The sequence below is a fragment of the Akebia trifoliata genome, chromosome 11 (assembly GCF_017979445.1).
Source record: "Akebia trifoliata isolate Shusen 1 chromosome 11, ASM1797944v1, whole genome shotgun sequence".
Classification (NCBI taxonomy): domain Eukaryota; kingdom Viridiplantae; phylum Streptophyta; class Magnoliopsida; order Ranunculales; family Lardizabalaceae; genus Akebia; species Akebia trifoliata.
The window spans coordinates 41,518,905-41,540,728 of record NC_141385.1 but is presented as its reverse complement, the minus strand read 5'-3'; the positions used below and the strand labels follow the sequence as shown (position 1 = coordinate 41,540,728).

Below are 21,824 nucleotides of genomic sequence, written 5' to 3'. Positions count from 1 at the left end.
TAACTAATAATTTGATAGATTTCGTTTTTGAACAAGAAGATAAGAGTCAGGCTCAACCTTTAATCGAGAAAGGAAAGGTCTTTGACCTCGAAACAAAAAATAATTCCTAAAGAGATTCAAATAGAAACCATCTATCCCTAAAGGAACACGAGGGGATAATGAATTGACTCAGAAATTTCAAAAGACTTGTTCATGTGATCATATGAGGGTATGCTAGGTACAAGCTTGGGTGTTGTTCAACATGGAATGGATACTCGTCTATATCAATGGAATCAAAGAAGATGTTATAAAAATGTATCAGTGCTATCCTCACTACATCTTAAGTTTCAAATCATATATTATCAGTCGATATGGAGGTACCTTTTGAATTGATCTCTGATAATGGGTCGTACTTCAAAGCATAAGTCATTATTCTGTGTACAAAGTTCAAAATCCGGCATCGCAGATCATCACTCTACCTTCCTCAGATTAATGGAGCAGTTGAAGCAGTTCGTAAGAGTTTCAAGATAATTATCAAGAAAATGTGTTAATCACACTGGGATTAGTTAGAAAAATTACCATTCACACTAGGGGCACATTATACTTCAATGCAGTCCTCTATTGGAGATATTCCCTACTCTCTAGTATATGATATGGAAGCAGTTTTGCTAGTTAAATTGGAAATCCTGTATTTCAAGGTCTTGATGGAAAGTCAGTTGTCAGAAGCAGACTGAGTTCGCCAACGGTATGAAAAGTTAAATTTGATCGAAGAAAACGAGTTAAAGCCCTGTATCATGTGCAAGTTTATCTAAGAAGAGTCACCCGTGCATTTGACAAAAAGGTCAAAGCTCATCATTTACAAGTCAAGGATTTAACTGTTAGACTTCAAAGAAAATTGAACACTCCTCCTCGACTATAGGAGAAAGTCTGAACCTAATTGGAGAAATTCATTCATTAAGGAATATTGTCTGGAAAAGTCGTCAGACTTCAAGATCATGATGGAAGTGAACTACCAGAGTCAACTAACCTTGATCGAATCAAATGGTACTACATTTAAGGAGGCCATCTTTGGCCAAATCAATTTTCCTGCTACCCAGTTCATTATCTCCTTTCTCAGCCCTTTGCAGCCTTTTCAAAAAAAAAAATGATGCCCTTTTCTTTCTCAGCCCGATCACCTAACCTAGGGGAGGGAAGTTTGAACTACGTTTTGGTCTGATCCCAAAATTCTGGGGTACGTAGGCAACCTGAGAAGTTACTTCAGGCCCGACCACATCAAAGTAAAGAAAATCTATTTCCCCCATACAATAAAAAAAAATCAAGAAAAAATTCAAAAGAAAAAGAAATAATGCCACACAAGGGGCATTTGGGTTTTTGAGCCTCAAAATCCCTTTCTTTTTATACCTAGTCCTAAGCTTACCCATGAAAGTCCTCCTAAGTACCGTGCGAGAAGTCAAGGAAGATAGCAAAGCATGATCAGACAGCAACTCCAAAAGTTCAGAAGGGAAGAAGAAGAAAAAAATTTGCTAAGTTGAAAACCCAAAAAAGGCGGCTTAGGCAAAAATTAAGGTAAGCTCGCAAGGTTGAAAATCTGAAAGGACGACCTTGGCAACAATTAGAGCAAAGAAAAAAGAAAAAATTGTAAGCTCGCTAGATCGAAAACCTAAAAAGGCGATCTAGGCAAAAGCTAGAGCATGCTCGCTAGATTGAAAACCTGAATAGGCAATCTAGGCAAAACTTAGAGCTATCAAAAAATAAAAGAAAATCTCCGTTGAGTTGAGAAGCTGAAAAGGTAGCCCGAGCCGAAATATCAGAAGTCCGAATGATCAAGTTTCAATACCCAGTTTGAACCAAATATAGACTCAGTGGATACAAGTATCTCGTCTATGATTGATTTGAAGAGTTTCATGTCCCTAAGCGAACCGACGGGGAGAAAGAACAAATTCTATGATGAATTTCAGAAAGAAATATTTTGTTCCAATGTCTTGAGCCTGACTCAAAAACCTTCAATATAAAAAGTCAAAATTAAAAGTTAAACCTTTATTGCGCTTGCGGTAATCAAGGATTTCAAACTTTCATAACAAGGGCACTTCCTTTTTCTAAAGAGTACAGTTTCCCCCTTACACTAGGGGCATTTATTTTCAAATTATATTCAAGTATCCCTAGTGCAATGTTCCTTGTCAAACTAGGGGCATTTTTGTTCTGATGCCTGGTCAATGACAACCCCAAATTTAAGGTAACCCTCTTGATAACAGTTTTTCAAAAAAACTCTTGAGGTTCGAAAGAAATAAAAATTCAGGTTTTAAAACTTTTTGATAAATTCTTGAGGTTCAAACAAAAGCATTTCGGATCTCACATAAGAGATATAACATTCTTCCAGTCTCCAGATTTTTTTTTTCTTTTCAGATCCAATCATTCTTGGAATCGATCATTTCTCTTCCAGATTTATTATCTTCCAGATTTATTTGTTCTCCGATTCGTTCTAATCAGATTTCTCCAAAATTCATTCATTCCTCTGCCAGTTTTGCTCAGTCTCCGCCAAGGTTATCTTGGATTTTGCTCAGTCTCCGCAAGGGTTATCTTGGATTTTGCTCAGTTGCCGCCAAGGGTTATCTTGGATTTTGCTCAGTCTCCGCCAAGGGTATCTTGGATTTTGCTCAGATGCCGCCAAGGGTTATCTTGGATTTTGCTCAGTTTCCGCCAAGGGTTATCTTGGATTTTGCTCAGTCTCCGCCAAGGATTATCTTGGATTTTGCTCAGTCTCCGCCAAGAGTTATCTTGGATTTTGCTCAGTTTCCGCCAAGGGTTATCTTGGATTTTGCTCAGTCTCCGCCAAGGGTTATCTTGGATTTTGCTCAGTCTCCGCCAAGGGTTATCTTGGATTTTGCTCAGATGCCGCCAAGGGTTATCTTGGATTTTGCTCAGTTGCCGTCAAGGGTTAACTTGGATTTTGCTCAGTTGCTGCCAAGGGTTATCTTGGATTTTGCTCAGTTGCCGCCAAGGGTTATCTTGGATTTTGCTCAGATACCGCCGAGGGTTTTCTCGGAACTATGCTCAGTTACCGCCGAGGGTTTGTTCGAACTATGCTCAGCCAGATGTCATCGAGGGTTTGCTCAGATTATGCTCAACCAGTTGCCACCGAGGGCTTTCTCGGATTATGCTTAGTCAGATATCGCCGAGGGTTTTCTCAGATTATACTTAGATAGTTCATTACTCTTTCACCCCGAGTATGTAGAGTAGAACTCCAGGAAATTAGTCCAGTACTCTTTCACCCCGAGTAGGTAGAGTAGGAGTCCCAGAAAGAGTAGTTCATTACTCTTTCACCCCGAGTAGGTAGAGTAGAACTCCCAGAAAAAATAGTTCATTACTTTTTCACCCTGAGCAGGTAGAGTAGAACTCCCGAAAATAGTTCATTACTCTTTCACCCCGAGTAGGTAGAGTAGAACTCTAGGAAATTAGTCTATTACTCTTTCACCCCGAGTAGGTAGAGTAAGACTCCCAGAAAAAGGAATTCATTACTCTTTCACCCCGAGTAGGTAGAGTAGAACTCCCAAAAAAATAGTTCATTATTTTTTCACCCTGAGTAGGTAGAGTAGGACTCCCAGAAAAAGTAGTTCATTACTCTTTCACCCCGAGTAGGTAAAGTAGAACTCCCAGAAAAAATAGTTCATTACTCTTTCACCCCGAGTAGGTAGAGTAGAACTCCCGAAAATAGTTCATTACTCTTTCACCCCGAGTATGTAGAGTAGAACTCCAGGAAATTAGTCCAGTACTCTTTCACCCCGAGTAGGTAAAGTAGGACTCCCAGAAAAAGGAATTCATTACTCTTTCACCCCGAGTAGGTAGAGTAGAACTCCCAGAAAAAATAGTTCATTACTTTTTCACCCTGAGTAGGTAGAGTAGGACTCCCAGAAAAAGTAGTTCATTACTCTTTCACCCCGAGTAGGTAAAGTAGAACTCCCAGAAAAAATAGTTCATTAATCTTTCACCCCGAGTAGGTAGAGTAGAACTCCCGAAAATAGTTCATTACTCTTTCACCCCGAGTAGGTAGAGTAAAACTCCCAGAAAATAAGTCCATTACTCTTTCACCCCGAGTATGTAGAGTAGGACTCCCAGAAAAAATAGTTCATTATTCTTTCACCCTGAGTAGGTAGAATGGAACTCCCAGAAAATAAGTCCATTACTCTTTCACCCCGAGTATGTAGAGTAAAACTCCTAGGAAAAATAGTTCATTACTCTTTCACCCCGAGTAGGTAGAGTAGAACTCCCGAAAAAGAATTCATTACTCTTTCACCCCGAGTAGGTAGAGTAGGACTCCTAGAAAAAATAGTTCATTATTCTTTCACCCCGAGTAGGTAGAGTAAAACTTTCCAAAAAAAATTGTTTATTACTCTTTCACCCAGGGTAGGTAAAGTAAGACATTCAATTTTTTTTATGCTCAATTTATGCTCAGTTATGCTTAGTTTATGCTCAGATTTTACTCAGTTTCACACAGTGCACACACTTGCACACTTGTTCTTTTAGTCAGGGAGAATTCTTTAAAATTCAAGGATCTGACGCCATCAGTGAGAGCTCTCGCTCGAGGACCTGACAAACTTTTAATTCGGGGAGAGCTTTACCCTCAAGGATCCGAACACCCCGACGAATTGCTGAATCAGGCTGCAAAATGAACTGTCACTAGCTTTGACATTCAGATATCACACTATCTACCAAAATAGATTTGCTATCTAGTTTGCTTCAACCCTCTGCCAAAGAGGGACATCTGTAGACACCCCATTTTTGCACTCGCCTGATTAATCAACTCGTCAACCCGATCGCAAGGATTCCCAATGATGGATGTGTATTTCATTGCTTTACTTTGTTACCAGAAATGTTTCAGAAATCCGGATGAGGTATCTCGAACTGACAAAACCTTAGAAACCACGCTACGCTAGGAAAATACGACACCAGAAACATAGAAATCATCATCTTGCAAATAAAAAAGAAGCTTCACGATGAAAATCACTAAAAATTACCAAATTACCAAAATACCCCTAACCTCAAAACAACCCTAGAGCCTACGTTACGCTTAGAAAAACCCATTCGAACACATAAAATGACAAATTGAAACCAAATAAATTATTTCACCAATTTTAACAGAATTTGACAAAATTACGAAAATGCCCCTCATAAAGTTCACAATCATTTCACATAAAAATTTTCATAAATGACAAAAACTAATATTTTCATTGAATTCCTTACGAAAAATCGATTCTAAAACATCCTGGAACATTAAAAATCGACTTAAAACGTGAAAAGTCCTCTCCGGGGGCAAAACGGTAATTTCATAATTTTCATAATTAAAAAATTTGAAATTAATAAATAAAACATTAAATAATTAAATTTAAACATTAATGAAATTAATTTAAAATTTTGAACCTAAAAAATCGATCAATCGGACTCTCAGGCAAAATCGTTGAGGGTTCGTGGGATATTTCTTTAAGGACCCCTCCATTTGGGGGTCCAAAGAATTAAAGAAATAATGGAGGGGGGTTCTCCAAAAACCAAAAGTAAATCAAGCAAGACTAAGGTCAATGTATTAAAGTCAATTAAGCGAGACTGAAGTCAAAATTAAAGTCAATTAAGCAAGACTAAAGTCAAGATATTGAAAGTCAATCAATTAAGACTAAAGTCAAAACATTAAAAGTCAATCAAATAAGACCAAAAGTCATAATAGAAATATAATTGATTAATAACTCTATCTAATAGAGTTCTAACTTAAAAATAATTCTACCTAAAACAATTCTAATTAAAACACAATTCTACCTAAAACAATTTTAACTAAAACACAACTCTAATTAAAAGATCTCTAATTAAACACTAAGGTGGTGTTTGTTTGCGCTATTTTTCAGTGCTTATTGCTGAAAAAAATTAAATTCAGCACTTTTGTCAAAATAGCGCGTTTGTTTACTTGTGCTTATTGCTGAAAATAAGTGAAAAAAATTCAGCACTATTTTGATGCTGAAAAAAAGTGCTGAAGCGGTAAGCACTTCGCTTTTTTCAACACGGACAAGTATGCCCTTTATTTTTTTGAGCATGGACAAGTATGCCCTTATTCTTAAAAGGATATTACCTCTTATATCCCATGGATAAGTATATAAACACCCCACAAATTAATAAACCCACACCATAGCTAAATTATTTTGTCTTGTATGGGTTAAAAGTTTTGGAATTAGTTGATTTTTGGTGAGGATGATCTCTACAATGAGGAGATCATCCTCACAAAAAATAGCACATCTTGAAACTTCTAACCCTATCAAAACAAGTTCAAGAACTGTAAATTATCCCTTTTTTTTTTTTTTGAAAACTATTTTTAACGAGTTAGAAGTTTCAAAATAGACTGATTTTTGGTGATGATGATCTCTAAACCATATAGACCATCCTCACTAAAATTTTGCTCATTCCAAAAACTTTAACCCATATAAAACAAAACAAAAAATGGCTATAGTGTGTGATGTCCTTATTAATTCATAGGGTGCTTTTATAATTACACATCCTTCATTTCCATCGAAAATTATTCATCCAAAATTAAGTTCTTTTAAGTTGATTTCAAATTTTGGTGACTTGTATGACATTATTATTTTTAATTTGAAATTTGTGGGTTTTTATAAATAGAAATTATTATTTATAAATTGAAGATTATTTGAGTATTATTTATTATTTAAAAATAAATTGTATTTTAATTTTATAAAAAATAATATATTTTATTGTGTTTGATAATAAATAAGTATTTGAAACATGTAAACAATGTATAATATGATTGTAAGGGTAACAAAGACAATTTATCAGTTTCAGCAATGTGTAACAAACATGATTCAACATCTAAACAAATAACTTTTTCAGCACTTAAATTCAGCGCTTATAAGTTTCAGCGCTTAATGCTATTCAGCACTTATTTTTTTCAGTTTAACAAACAGCACCTAACTCTATCCAAATCAACCCCTAAAAACATCTATAAATAGAGGTGCTCACACCCTATTTTCGTATCAAATCATAAACCCTAAGAGAAGTAGGTCTAGAAGCTCCCATAGCCCCCCATAAACCCTAGTTTTGGAGCCCCAACTCCTTACCTAACATCCCCCTTCAATTTTAGTCTAGAAAACACTTAAAATCTCTCCAAAAACACCCTTAAATCCGCAACAAACTTGAAGAGTTCAGATTCAGAAACAAGAAGATACCTTGATCTGGGAGATCCGAAGTCAAATCTGGAGATAGAACGAAGCAAGGGAGCACGGTACAAGGAGCTCTTTTGTCAGATCTGAGGGAACCAAGTCCTTGCCATCGGAAAGGTGAATTTTTATTTTTATTTATTTTTATCTAGGTTTTAGCAATGTAATTTACTTGGGAAGTTAGTAGAGACCGGCTTTGGTCGGGCGGGGTTGGTGCCTAACACCTTCCAACCCCGTAACCTGATCCCCGAATTCAGATTTTTTATGGTAGATTAGTTCTTTTATCCATGTTAGAGTCAGTTTGGTTCCTAGACCACAATAACTAGGTGGCGACTCCCAAACCTCAAGGGTCAAAAGCGGATCCGCGCTCCCCGCGGATCGAGGGCGCTTTCATATACATAGCGAAAACTATACTAGATGATTCAAATCAGAGTAACAGAAGCTAAATAGTCATAAACATAATCCATAACAATCCTTAACATCAAAATCATCTCCCAATTATAAATTTTCAAAAATATATCATGTTCAAAAATTTGAAATTTAAAACATAGCAACCAAACTCCTAGAGTGATATTCAAATTGATAGAAGTTATAGATCATTAATATAACCTTCTACGGGGATCTCCTCAAATGTCTCATCGTAAGCAGACTCCTCAAAAGCTAGACAATCTAAAAGGGTGAAGGATAAGGTGAGTAACATGGAATATTACTCAGCATGATGAACGTCATTTTAACAACGAGTTTACATGCACAAGTAATCATCTAAACGGTTAAATAATGTAGATTTTTCATAATGTATGAGAAGTGTCTAAGCATAATCAATAAACAACTATAATTAACTTCAATCTATCATTTAAAGTAACATATACAACTTTCAGATTGAAACCATCTATCAATTTTACAAGTACAGAAAAGATACATAATACAAACACAGCGGTGTAGTCGATAAGAGAGCGAAGAAACACGTCGTTATAATCACTTTGGCTATGGTAATTCAATATTCGAAACTTCAAATCTGATGTAAAATCCTATAATTATAATCTAATTTTGTGGCCAGTCTAGCATACCACATTTGGGTAATCATTTATCAAGCTCAGACTAACCGTTGACCAAGAACCCAATGCTAAGTTCAACTAATGGTAAGGTCTACAATTTAATGACTACAGGCTAATAGTAATCACTAACTAGCCTGGAAGACCCATCATGTCGTAGTCTATCAATAGGTAATGTATGTGAACCTCGACTACTTCTATACTATACAAAGACCGCCTTTACACACAAAATTTCCCAAGAAAGAAGTAGAAGGAATCCCCGGATCTCATAACCTGTAATGTTGCAAGTTCTAGATTTTTAATGACTTTTGCAATGCATGTGATTTTATAATTATTTTGCATCTGATTGAAAACGATTCCATGGAATATTAGTTTTCGAGGTGTTACATGTTGATCACTAATTGATTCCACGCGATTATTACTTTTGTATATATATTTGCTTTATCATTTTAATAATCTCTTGATCATTGTCATGTAATAGTTGAATGCATATCAGGTTGGCATGCATAGTATAGTCTGAGATGGTCGGACTGTTTTAGTGGTTGAAAATAAAAAATTTGGGACTGATAACATAATAAGTATGAAATTATTTTGGTCGTTTGCTTTATCCAAAGTGTCATTGGGTAATTTCTCTTGCAGGCTCAAATTGATTCATTTCTTATTTATGGTGGGTGATGTAGACACCCCATTTTTGCATTTGCCTAATTCGCCAATTCGTCATCATGGTTACTACGAATTCCTAATGATGATCACAAAGAACTCGAAGGTTTGTGAGTACTATTCCTGATTCCCTTCATTTTTCATCTCCCCTACTCGTTACGACTCGACATAAAAATTTACACACGCTCAGGATCGCTACACCTTACATTTTTTCAGCATTGGTGTACTTTTCATAGGGTGTATAGTATTTCTAATTAGTACACACCACAACAACAATGTAATAAAATTAATGTGTCTTCACAATGATGATTGGCTATTGATTTGACCCTAGTCTTCTTCTCTTAACGTTATGAAAGTTTTGGTTCGTAATAGTGACCAATCACTTTGATCGGGTGAGTTTGGTGCCTAACACCTTTCGAAACCTGTAATTTGACCCCTTCCCTTTTTATTGTACTCGTGGACCAATCTAATTTTATATCAGAGTTATTTTTAGGTCTTAGATCTAAATTAGGTGGTGACTCCCTTTTTCCTAAAATCCCCCCAATTTAGTACTTTTTATTTTAGTATGAAAAGTGTCAAAACGCTTTCAAAAATGGTAGAGCCCGATTCAATTAAGGTATGCTTAGAGTGATCCCAATTAATTAAGCTTCAAACCTTCAACAAGGGTCCTAAATACTGCTTCCTTATTGGTCCATTATCCAAAATATAGTAACATTTAGCCATCTAAATCCTAGGCCCAGGGTTGTCAATGGGTACCTAATTACCAGATTACCTATTGTACTTAGAACCGATTAATTGGTTTTGGGTCCACTATAAGAGACCCGATTAATTCTTGGGTTGGTTATGGTAGTCATTTTAATGACCCATTAAGGGTTGGGTTTGCACTGGGTACCCATTGGGTAAACGGATAAATAGGGTATTTTTTTAATTATTTAAGAGAATGTTTATATTTATTATTTCGTACTATAATTAATTAATAGTAAATAGTAAATATAGAAAGATATTTCAATACTCAATATCTTCTCAAAGTTCAAAATGGTACAAACAAATAGAAGAGTCTGACTAGCCTTACTAAGTTATTAAAGATTTCAGCCTTACTAAGGGTCCTTGGACTCACCTTGTGATATCAAAAAACATGATTTGATGATTCAAGGTTGTAGTGGACAAAATTCTACGAACTTTGAAAAAAAAAGATTTTAAAAGTTAATTTTCACCATTGAATTTTTAAAAAGTTGGGTGGAATTTTAGTAGTTGTCCATTCTCAAAGCCTTGGATCAAGCCCCCAAAAAATTATTTTTTGAATTTATTAGAAGGTTCACTACGTCATAATGCGCTAAAACGACTAATCCTGCAGTCGAAAAAATGGTCTTTTTAAAAGTAGTGATTTTTAATTGCGACAGCCTAAAACAGTTGAAAAAAACGACGGTCTTTAACAGTCGGTAAAAACGACTGTGATAGATAGTCGTTTTTTCTTGATTTGTAATAAAAAAAAATTATTTTTTTCCTAAATTTATAAATGAAAACAAATTGGGTCATTTTTAATTATTTTTCTGAAATACAAAACCACTACCACTAAAATCCAAATGAAATACTCAAAAACCTCATTTGCTTCTATTGTTATTTAAACTCAAAAACATTACCACCATAAGAAGCAAACAAGTTAAGTGCTTGGTGACCCAGTTGTGGAGCCCAATCCCTCACTATGATTCTTACTCCCTCTATCCTCTTCTCATAGCCATTTGGAAGTTGAATTCTCCTAATTTCCTCCTCCCCTGCAAATATATCACCTCTATCTACCTCTCTTAACACCCAAATGAACTTTGTTTTGCTTCGTTCTAAGCCGAATGCGAGCTCTTCGATCTATTCATCCTCCATCGATGGCATGGTCCCAAACGAGACATATAGGACTAAATTCAATGGTTGTGTATCGAGCCAATTCAAGCACTTGTGACACCGACGTGACCCTTCATGATCAATGTCGATGAATATTGGATTGAATGGTCCACTACGTGAAAATCACAAATTTTTCTAAAAAAATTTGTTGGGCCTGGCCCGTCAAATTTTAAACCCTAACTCTGCCCTTCTTTCCCTCTCTCATAGTCGAATTGTTTCTCTCCCTCTCTCACAGTCGATCGATCGACCTCACTCTCTGCCTCTCTCCATATCTCACTCAATCGATCGATCTGTCCATTGCTTACTCACCATCGATCGATTTCTCTCCCTGTCTCCCTCGATCTCATCTCTATATCAATCTCATCTCTGGATCGATGTCATCGCTCTCTATTTGATCGCTCGAAGTGATCTCTCGATCTCTCAAGATTGGAAACGATGGAGTGATCTGTTATTTTTTCAGGTGACTCTCTCTCTCTCTCTCAGGTTGATGGATCCATAGCGTTGTTCAGATTGATGAGGATGAGATCTAGGGTTTTGGATTTTACAAAATATATTAATTTTGATTTTTTGTTTCCCAAATGTTTTAATTTTACACGAAACAAAACCTAAAAACAAATAAAAATTTGATTAAGGATCCAAATGATTTCATAGATCTGAGTGTTTTGATATGATTAGATCTGAATTTTTTCACCATTTTTTTTCTTTCTCGTTGGATTCAAGTAGATATTCTACGGTGAGATTTTGAGAAGTTATGATTTGTTTAATTTGATTCAAGTAGTTTGATTGCATTTTTTGTATTATTTATAAGCTTGACTAGTATCACCAGTCTTACCATGCTACTCATCACCTCCAATTAGTTCCAACAATAGTTCTTGATCAATATACGCCCCTTCCAAATTGAGCTGAGTTTACCATTGTTCAGCTCTTTGGTATGCTTCAAATTATGAGAATTAAACTAGGAGTCCTAAATAGTAGTTGAGTTAAACTTAGAGAAGTATGCTCTATTTTAGTTGGGGATTTAGGATCATACCTAGTAAATGTAATGGATTAAACTACAAATATTAAGATATTAGAATTCGTATCTCAATGTACATGTGTTTGTATATTGTTCATTTAACATCTTAGCATCCACTTTCCTTCAACAATAATTCTGGACTAATCAAAAGGGGGGTAAGAACTAAGAAATTTCTTAGTGTGGGCATATAATCATTACCTAAGATTGGTTCATTTTGATAGTCAAACGAGATGTTTTTGTTGAGATACACTTTGGAAAGATTGTCTCGATACAAGATTTTAAACCTTGCTTCTTCATTACGAATTATACTATGAATATGTGGAATTAGTTGGATGATCTAGAAGATTGTGTGCCAGCTTCTCTAAAACTGATCATCATCTGCCTTTGGTTCTTGTTGTGCTATTTTGTGGAGGTTTCTTCTGTTTGTTGTTAGAGAAAAGTTAGAATATTCAAAAGCAAAGTGGAGGCTTTGGATTCATGAATCCCAAGAGGCTAAAGCTGAACTTTGATTTATTAGTAGAATTCATTTTACAAATGCAAGTAGTTCTCAGTAATTCAGAATTTAACAATTTAATTGTTTGGACTCTAGTTAATGTTAAATAACTCAAACAATCATAAATATAAAAAATATATAAAATTTGTCTTCATGTGAAAAATAAAAAATAAAAACTACATCCAAGTTATAACTGAAGAACCGATCCTGATACCTCAAATTCACCGAAAGCCTATAACCTGTCCAAGATCTCTGCCATGGGAGCTGAAAATGCCTGAAACAACACAAAAACGAAGAACAAATGTGGAAAAATCCATCCATTAATGTACGGAAGAAGCACTTTATACGTATATAAGTTTTGAGCAAAAAGAAAAGAACCTCCGATCCGCATTTCACCTTCTTTTCCATGACACATACACCAATCTTTATCTTCAATTCAACGTTTTGCTTTATCTCCTCTGAATCCATCTCTGTTACTGATCCTTCTCGCTCAATCTTTATCTTTGCGAACAGAGAAAGTATGAATCAATCTGAATCAAAAAGTGTTGTTTTTCTAACTCACCTAATCTGCTCAAATCAAGAACATTAATAAAAACATCAATGATAGAGTAAGAAAAATAGAATAAATCACCATTAAAAGAACCACAGAGAGAGATCGACAGCGAGGCAGATAGGATCTATGTCAAATAAATCCTTAATTTGAAGATCTATTTCAAACAAGATCTTTGAGTATGAGATGAGAGACAATGAGATCAGCGGAGAAAGAGATCTTCGAGCTTGAGATCTGTTTCAAACGAGATCTTTGAGTATGAGACAGAGGCTTCGTTTTCAGGCTTGAAATCGGTTTCAAGCGAAATATTCGAGTATGAGATAGAGGCTTCGTTTTCGAGCTTAAGAAAGAGATTATTTTCGAGAGAGAGAGAGAGAGAGAAAGAGAGAGAGAGAGAGAGAGAGAGAGAGAGAGAGAGAGATCATTTTCGAGAGAGAGAGATCAGCAGAGATAAGACTTCAAGTTTCAGAAGAGAGAGAGACTTCGAGTTTCAAATGCAAGAGAGAGAGAGAGAGAGAGAGAGACTGTTTGAGGTTCTGACGAGAGAGAGACTTCGAGGTTCAGACGAGAGAGAGAGAGAGAGAAAGAGTGAGTGAGTCAGTGAAAGAGCTGAGTATGTAAGGGTATTTGATTTTGTAAAATAAATTACCCATACCGACGGTCAAGCTTTGACCGACACTAAAACTTGTTGTTGTAGCCCACTTTTCCTGTAGTGGGATTCCAAACAAAATGTATCATCACTGGGAAAAAACGTGCAAATCCCTACAAGATTAGGATTGATCTATGTATAGGAAACCTGTGTTTTTCTACTTATCCTAATCATCTGTTTGATGGAGAGCCTCAACTGTGTATTGATGCTACAAAAGACCATAAGAGAATAACAAACCTGCTATGAAGCTAGAAAATTCATTTGTAAACAATAAAAAAGCATGATACATGTTGGACTATTCTAGCCTCAAAGGAGGTTTCAGGCTCAATATATTAAACAATTATGAAATAGGAGAAAAAATAAAGATTTCCTAGAAATGATTATTTGTTATTTAAGGATAAATAATGTTTTTCTATGGATACAATATCTTGGGAATCCCTTAAAAATATAAAACATTTCAACCTTTGGTTTGATGGGGCTATTGTTGCCATTGATGTCATTGACAAGAATTCAAGCCTGTAGCATAGACATTAGAGTGGTGACACAATGAACTTGGAGATGTTACCATCTGGGTTCTCATCAGGTTTTCTGATGATTTTCTCTAGCTCCACCATAAACCTTTCACTACAAAATTTTAGGTTTTTTGTGGGGGTCAAAAATCGTCGCAAATACCAAAAAACCACCGTCATTATCAATAGTGATGGCCACGTGTAACGCCACTATAGGTGGTGTAGCTAAAAGCCATATTGAGCCCTATAGTGATGGTCAAAAACAACTGCTAATTGATTATATTACCGTCGCTATGGATATAAATGAGGCTTATAGTGACGATAGTGGCCACCGCTAATTAGTTTTTTACCATAGCTATAAATATGATTTGAATGCCTATAGTGGCGGTAATGACCGCCGCTAATAAGATTTTTTTTATTTTTTATTTTTTTTATTTTAAAATTATTTGTAATTAAATACTTATTTTTATACAACCTATTAATTAAACACAATTACTTAGCAATCTTTGGATACAATGCACTTATAATCAAAGAGTACTAACTAACTTTAGAAATTCTCATAAAATTACAAAGGAGTGCATAGTAACTAACTTTTGATACATCTCAAGTCTCAACCAAACAAAGCAACCACCTCATTACAACAACTCTATAAAATAAAATAAAATGACTCTCCTCTCTGTAGACTCTTAGATAACAACAACATCAATTGTAACTTACAACATAAAACCTAGTAAAAGCAACAAAGAAGATGAGAATAAGAACACAAGTTCCTTTATCAGGACCTTCAAATGGTTCCCAAATGATGGGGAAGTGCTGGGACTTGGACTACCAAAAGCCGTAACATTTTCTTTGGAGCAAGCATAATTGCATCGACTTGGAGGAACGGCTCTGTATATACCACTATTTGCTAAGAGAAAAATGTCCTTTCGATTATCTTCTCCAAACGAGTATATGTAACCCAAAGAAGGGAGAGGACTTCCCAGCATTGAATCACATTTATTCAGTGAGTCAACTGCACAATTGAAAGGAATCTTTGTAGAAGTGAAGTTCCCGTTGTTTTTGGACTCTCATCACCTGCCCATAGATCATGAGCGTACAAATCTACATACAACTACCTAGAAATCCATATATGAACAAGACGATTAATTAATAAGTTGATTCAAGTCTATATATGTTAACCAACCAACTACTCCAAGGGACTGATCTGATAGGTGAGATTTTGAGTTAATTTTTACATAATCTTCTTGTTATCGTTGGCATCCGTATCTGGGCATCTTAGAAAAATATATCCAAATGCAACAAAATATGTCTAAAGAAATAGATAGTTTCGACAACAAAAAATAAGAATAAACTTACTAAGTAATACTCACTTGGTATGTTATCTATGTCCAACACTTGTAGGGGTTGAAGGGGGCAGTGCCCCTGGCCCAAATTTTTGTTTTGTTCCGTGGACATAGGCACACTGCCAACCTGCGTAAATCCTTGTTTTTTGTGCAATCGTGTTTTTTTCACAGGTTCGAATCAATGTTTTCAAAGGCGTGTGAGGCTTATGCCTTTAGGCCTCACGATGAGACTTATTTAAAATGCATTGAAGCATAAGGTTGAAACCAAAAAATAATTAAGGCTTACGTCTCAAACCATGAGGCACTTAATAGAATCCATGGGATCTATCAAATAAGGCGGACTTAATCAATATAAGATCATGTAAAATTTCATGTAGAATTCATAATTAAGAAATCCATAGGCAGCTTTTAATCATAATTATTGGGAAGTGAAGTCTTACCACACATAGGATGGATTTCAGAAGAGAAGCACTGAAGGATCAGAGACATTCATGGATTGAAATTGTTTTTGAAGTTGTGCATCCTCGGCCAAATCACACAAACATTCCCATTGTAAGGACAGAAGGCAAGAGGAGTCTTTGGAGTAAAGGGTGACCCTATTTTAATAATAATAAAAATTGAGAATTCAACAAAATAATTACAGCACAAAAATGAAAATTAAAGACTAATAAATGAAATTAAAGGTAGTGCATATGCAACAAGTTATGTTTTATTTACTACGTACTAAAACATAAATGCAGTTTTTGGCTAAGGAGAAACGGTAAAAGAAATATGGAACTACTTTTGTCAAGTACATCTTTACTGTGCGCATACTTACTCATAGTCGGAATCCACTATACCTATTAGAGTGTTAATTGCTTTTCCAATCACCCCAAATCAAATAGAGAAAGAATGGAATTTCCATTTGCCTTTAATGATGGTTTTTAATATTATAATGGAGTGACTAGAAAGCTTTGTTCTAATAAAGTTGTTTAGGACTCCAAAGACATGAGAGTTTAGGCTTTAGGAGCGAAGTGAAAATGTTAAAAATAGTGTCTTGGTGGAATTTGAGTTCTTTCTACTGTGACAAACTTTTTCTTATTCTTACAAATTTTAATTGTTTTCTTTCATGTCTTTTCTTTCTGAGTAAAAGTTAAAGTGCCACTATATGGCTGAAGTATGAAAATAGTGCAGAAAAAAAGTATAGGGTTAAAAGAAGACATTTAAACATATGAAGCTAGAAACGACAGAGAAGTCAAAACTTAACTGAAGTATTCTTACACATTTTGTTGTAGACAACTAGATGCCCCTGAACTTCCCACTGAAAAGTTATTGTAGGAATGGTCACTGTATGCCAATATTGCAATATGAAAACAAAAGTCATCTTCTGCTTAATTATGAATTCATATTTCATAACTTCTTTTATCCAAATTTCGTAGCCTTGCTGTGCATGCTTTTCATTTGTAGTGGCCATGGGTTACTAACTTACTATGGGAGTTGATGTGCGTAATATATATAGGAGCAAGATCAAGATCCAACGTATAGAGAGACCTTTTCTCTGACCTAAGGTCTCAAGTGCTATCTCCACCCAATTGAAAATTTCACATTACATAGGAAAATAACTCATGGTGAAACAGGGCAGCAAATTCTATTGGTAGTTATCTACTAGAAGGATGAACAATGTAACTTGACAAAGATCAAAGATGTAAAGCTTTTTAGGTTTATTTTAAGGTAAAACCTTGGGTTGTCAATGCAAGCAACAGAATTCTCTCCAACATCTTGCCACTTGGAGTATGAGTGGTTTCCAAAAATGAGCATAATAAGGCATAAATATCATATGAGTGATTTTGATTAGGACATTTTCAATTAAAAGCACATTACAAACTTAATGTTCCCCAAACCAACCAAATCTAAAATTATAGAAGTACCTTAATCTGGTACATTCCTAGTAGTTTCGCTAGACGTGCAAAGACCTGCAATGTCTCCATTGCAATGCTGGACTGCATACAGAGTAATAATGCTTAAAGAAAAGAAGGGATCACCTATTAAATACCAAACCAAGAATTTCATTAGTTGCTTATGCTGAGGCAAGTGTGAAAGAGTACGCATGTTATGTAATCTGTCAGCTAATTTGACGATTATTGCACGGACTTGTAAAAAAAGGCTCATTTAGTGGCCATCAGACAAAAAGGCATATCCATAAAAAAAATTGATTATTGGGGGTACCAATGGTTTGAACCTTCACCAAATTAAAAGCTATCTAATCACTACTCTAGTAACCATATTGGTCATATCCATAAATGTATAGAATAGACACCTCTTCTGTCATATCCATAAAGGATTCTCCAAACTTTAGAGAACGTGAAAATCTCCCATTGTTTTTCAACATTAAGAGATCGACAGAGAGAGAGAGAGAGAGAGAGAGAGAGAGAGAGAGACCTGTTAGAAGGGGAGTTTCCGCCATTAATATCGAAACAGAGAGAGAGAGAGTATCTTCAGAAATTTCGTTGATATGGAAAAAGTGTTTTCACGAAAATCTGTTTGTTTTCACCCGAAAATTTTAATTTTTAACTCCCTTTATTGTAAAAACGTTCTTTATAGTGGCACCTAGTTTGGTCGTCGAGAAAAATGTCTCACTAAAAGCTTGCATTTTTGTAGTGACAAATTAACCAAGTTATGGGGCACATATATATAATTGAAAAGACTCATAGAATGGGTAATACCGAGAATTCCTTAAACCTCATTATTATCTACTTCAAATATTTATCAGGAAAAAAGAAAGAAAGAAAAACTATTCTAAATGTCTAAAACACCGCTGATTTACAAAAATCTCTGTGATATGAATCATTAGACATTCCTCATTAGAAAGTTCAATGCACATGTCGAGTTTTAGATATGTAAGAGCTACATGTCTAGAAGGTGCCAGCTTGCTAAGTTGGCTAATGTCTGAGTGTTGATACCACGACCTGGGTTCATACTCACCTTCACGACTAATTACTAACCATTGATTTTACTTGCCTACAGAAAAAAAATCTACATGTCTAGAAGGCCAAAACAAGAGGAAGAAAAGAAGTAATTGGAAGTTGTTGCTGAGTTAAGCAAAGAGTCACCATAATTTGTTTGGTACTCTTGGCCAAAGTAACAGACTTAAATTGTGTTGGAGCTGAAGTGGTGGGTACCAAAGGAGCTTCACCTGTTGGAGCACCTAATCACCTATTTTAATATGACTAATTTCAACTCAATTCTCCTACTTGACATGGCAAAAAGAGATTTATATGCACGTTTTATTTTCCCCATCTTAAGATTTTGGGTTTTACGTAAGTCCAAAATGGAAAACCTAAATAACCAATTGATGTTGTAGAACATTAGATTATTATTATGTATATTTTCCTCCACTAGTACATAAACCAAATCAAACTCGAGTTGTAATGCAAGTTAAATGTTCTGTTATTACATTCTTGATAAATTCATGTTGAAGAAACAGGCAAAAATGGAAACTTTTCTAATCTTGGAGCAAAAATTTTAAGAATATTTATAATGATTGAAAAAATGTATAAAATTTGAAGCTAAAGAGAAACACACCTTCCCTAAAAAATGCCCAATGCATAGGACATAATCAATTGGTGTAACCATGTCTATGTTGTGGACAATTTCCCCCAAGATTCGATCAATTGCTGTACCCAGATTTGAACATCAAAGCATCAAATGAAGAACAACTCCATGTCTAGTTCATCGTACATGTATATAATACCACTCGTTGATGATAGGTTAACTCCACTCACCTTAGTAACACCAACAGATTTGATCTCAACAGATCGGCTACCTTGAACAACATCAACAGCTGCATTAGAAATTGGGCCTGTCCGCAGATGTTACAAGAGATCCCTTGCTTGGAGCCTTCCAAACTCAATATCTGCAATAGTAGTTTTGAGAAAGAAAAAAGATTTGAAACAGCAGAAAAATAAGCACAATTGGATAAAATAGCATGGAAAGAAGACCAATTTTTGTTTATTAAGCTTCCAATCCATAAACAGAAATATCTAAAATGAAATAACATCTGGTTCAACAAATTGATCTCAAAATATCTCAACCAATTTTTGGATTCTCAAAACCTCAAAGAACTACGAAATCTGCGATTTCGATTCTCAAAATAACAGAGAATGTGAAGAGGAGATGAGACGAATTTGATACACAGAGAGAGAGAGAGAGAGACCTATTAGAAGGGAAGATTTCCTCCATTAAGATCAAAACCCTAGATATAAGGAGATGAGATGAATTTGCTACAGAGAGAAAGAGAGAGAGAGTGTGTTTTTCACAAAATCTGTTGATACTGGGAGAGAGGTTTTTTGTAAAATTTTGTTATTTTCGCGCGTAAGCCGTGCTCTCTGGTGGCGCCCATTCTAGCTACCGCAAAAAATGTGTTGCTAAAAGCAACTATTTTTGTTGTGTTTGCATGGTGAGCCTTGGAAAATTAATTGGAACCACTATTCCATCCTCACCTTTGAGGTTTCTTGGTTGTATGTATATGGTTATCACCCCAGGAATTGTCCCTACACTCCCCATTGTTGGTCCACCATACACTGCTTTCCCCCACCCAAAATCCATCTCTTTGAACCCCACACGTATCACATCCGATACGAAGAAGTTCCCCACCACCGTAAAGTGGGGCTGGCCCTTGATCACCATTAGATCTGCCATCGACCTCATGTACTCATCTGTCTCATTGGCCTTCACTTTATTCACCAGCGCCAATGCGTAGCTAAATGAATTCTGAGGCAGCTTATCTGCTCTTGACAGTACCGCTGAATATGTCAATGCAATGCTGTAGAATCCAGTTGGCCATGGTGGCTTGTATTTGTCTCGTGCATTCACGATGTAGAGGAGACGAAGTTTTTTTTTAAGATCGTGGCAGCTGGCGATTGTGCGGCATCGCCGAAGGTAATTTTTTGTGGTGATGAAGTGGTAGGTGATTGTGTAGGGCCACTACTTCATTAATCCATTCTGATCAGTTACATCTTTAAAATATTTCAGATCGGTATTGGAGTGGCACTGATCTAGTACCTAACCGATCCATTGCCAGCCCTAGCATCAGCACCCAATATTGACTATGTTAATAGAGTCATGATAATCTGACTCTCCCACGTGGCATACTCAAAATACTGCTTTCCTGTGTGGCATGTGCTAGAACCATAGATTTCATGCCTCAGGATACACATCTGCACATCACCATAAATATGTGCAGTTGTGTATCCCAGAGGAAAACTATTTATAGTTCTAGCACATGCCAGATCATGAGATTATTTTTCGTAGGCCACGTGGGGGAGTCGAATGTGAGGAAGTGGAAGGTAGAAAACGTGAGGGTTGAGATCAATTTTAATGGTAGAAAACATGTGAGTTTTGGGGCTGTTTTAATGGCTGAAAAGAGGACGTTTCTTTTGGGGCTGCTGTTGGGTAGTGTTCGGTGGGGCTGAAACGAAGAGGATAGATAACTATGGGTTCAAGGGGCTGCTTTTTGAGATTGAAGGAAAGAGAAGGTGGTGATGTTGTTGTGAGGTGGGGCTGCTGTAATGAAATGGAAGAGAGAGGGAAGAAGGTGGGTCGTGGGGCTGCCTCGTGCTGTGAAGAAAGTAAGTGATTCTTTCTCTTTTACTCTTCTTCTTCTTCGCTTACTCTTTTCCTTAATCCTTGTTTTTTTCTTCCTGCTGTGTGAATTGTCAGAGAGAGTGGGAGAGAAGAGTAGAAGAACTTGGGCAGCCAGAGGGAGAGTAGAGTAGAGACATGGAGAGAACAGCCAACGTGGGGAATGAGAAGGTGTGTAGTGAGTGAGAGAAGGATGTCTTTTTTCGTGAGAGAACATGTAGCATTTTTTTTTTATAAAAGAAATTGTTTCTAAAAAGAAATTGTTTCTATTTCTTTATTTCTTTTAACGTTTTTTTTATTCTTCCTTTTTTTTTTCACGTGTTTATTCTTCCTTTTTCTTTCTAGTTTCCATTTTTTTTTTTTTTTTTTCTCTTTTTTTGTTTTTTTGTTTCTTTTTGTTTCTTAGTTCTTATTAAGAGAATGGGGATTGATCCCATGCTACTCACCTTATTGATGGTCCTTAGAGTGATTAATTGAATCTTAATTTTAATTTGGTTTTGTCAATTGGATTTTAATTTAATTCAAATGATTGTTTGAATTTTAATTTGATTGATCAATTTTTAATTTTGATTTGATTCAATTTGACTGGTCAGTTGAATTTTAATTTAATTTGGTTGGACTTTTAATTTCAATTTGTTGGTCAATTTAACTTTACTTTGATTAAATTTTAATTTGAAATTTATTGGTTGATTGATTTTTAACTTGAATTTTTATTTAGGTTTTGATTAGTCGAAAATTTTTCAAAATTTTATCATGTTTTCTTAAGAATCAAGGTTTCTATGTAAAAAAATCAGACATTGAAGGGTATTTCAATTATTTTTGTGATTTCTGTAAATTTCTCTGTTTTTATCAATTTG

General features: G+C 35.6%; 1 long non-coding RNA gene across 5 annotated transcripts; it reads right to left on the bottom strand.

The window, feature by feature from the left end:
• Window positions 1–14,581: 14,581 nt before the first annotated feature.
• On the bottom strand, window positions 14,582–20,800 carry LOC147391732 (uncharacterized). 5 transcript variants are annotated; one of them, XR_015183360.1, is made up of 3 exons: window positions 19,827–20,800; window positions 19,110–19,240; window positions 14,582–19,001 (listed from the first exon to the last, which is right to left on the bottom strand). It is a non-coding gene; the product is annotated as an uncharacterized LOC147391732 (long non-coding RNA). The 5 variants fall into 5 exon arrangements; XR_015183362.1 differs by lacking the exon at window positions 19,827–20,800 and having other exon boundaries at window positions 14,582–15,120; window positions 15,789–19,001; window positions 19,110–19,812; XR_015183363.1 differs by lacking the exon at window positions 19,827–20,800 and having other exon boundaries at window positions 14,582–15,944; window positions 17,256–19,001; window positions 19,110–19,812.
• Between the last annotated feature and the right edge of the window lie 1,024 nt (window positions 20,801–21,824).